Source organism: Seriola lalandi, unplaced genomic scaffold, assembly GCF_002814215.2.
Source record: "Seriola lalandi dorsalis isolate HSWRI2012SDOR001 ecotype SW California unplaced genomic scaffold, Sedor1 jcf7180002054479, whole genome shotgun sequence".
Classification (NCBI taxonomy): domain Eukaryota; kingdom Metazoa; phylum Chordata; class Actinopteri; order Carangiformes; family Carangidae; genus Seriola; species Seriola lalandi.
The window spans coordinates 9,652-10,555 of record NW_019525032.1 but is presented as its reverse complement, the minus strand read 5'-3'; the positions used below and the strand labels follow the sequence as shown (position 1 = coordinate 10,555).

General features: G+C 41.2%; 1 pseudogene across 1 annotated transcript in view; it reads left to right on the top strand.

Moving 5' to 3' along the window:
* Nucleotides 1–904, top strand: part of LOC111659459 (nuclear pore complex protein Nup133-like) — a 15,328-nt pseudogene that overhangs the window by 7,324 nt on the left and 7,100 nt on the right. Inside the window, exon 6 of the transcript XR_015437640.1 lies at nucleotides 56–179. The product of XR_015437640.1 is annotated as a nuclear pore complex protein Nup133-like (transcript). The remainder of the gene's footprint in view (nucleotides 1–55; nucleotides 180–904) is intronic.

The window sequence follows — 904 nt, the reverse complement described above, 5'->3', positions numbered from 1 at the left end:
AAACATGATTTAAATGATATTAAATAAACTATTTACGAGGATGTTTGTACTTCAGTCTTTACTTTTATGTCTCTGTTCGTCCAGAGAGCATCGGCTTTCCTCTCACCTCCCTCATCATCCTCCACCAGCTGGAGGACAAGATGAAGGCTCACGGCTGCTTCATGGACTTCCTGCTCCAGGTGAACACACACACACACACACACACACACACACACACACACACACTCTCTGCTGGCAGTGTAAACGAGGTGTGCATCCTGTTTCCTCTAAATCCTTCCTTCAGTTTTCGTTGTGGTGTTGGTTTAACTTCATGGTCACTGTGCAGCTTCATCAACTGTATCACATCTATGACAAATATGTCATGTGATGATCAATAAGTCGGGGGAAAGATTTGCCTAATTTAAAAAGAAAGACGACGTCACGATCCGTCTCATTGGCTAAATAAACAAACCCTTTTTCTCCTGGTTCTTTCTGGATCTTGTTGGACTCAGTCGTCTGCTCTACAGGAAGAAAGATGTTTGACAGGATCGATAAAGAGTTTTTCTGAAGCCATTATTTTGTCATGGCTTTTTTATGTTTTCTTTTGGAGATATTGGATCATCTTTGCCTCTTTGTGAATCTTGTCTTAAAAAACATTAAGGTTTAACGTTCTATGTCTTGAATAGCTCCCGTCTAGGTCTGAATGTTAACCTTTATTTGTTCTTGTTCTTAAATTAAATTTCGTCTGTGATGGTTTTAAAAAGTCTTAAATGTGACTTGTTGAAACCTGCAGAATCTCTGCACGAGTCATATAAATGGAAAATGTGAAGTGCGAGTAAACGGCCACATGGCGGCGCCACTGCACCAGAATCCGACCAGCTCCTCACTTTCACTGGAGTCTGATGACAGTGTGTAACTGCCGTCA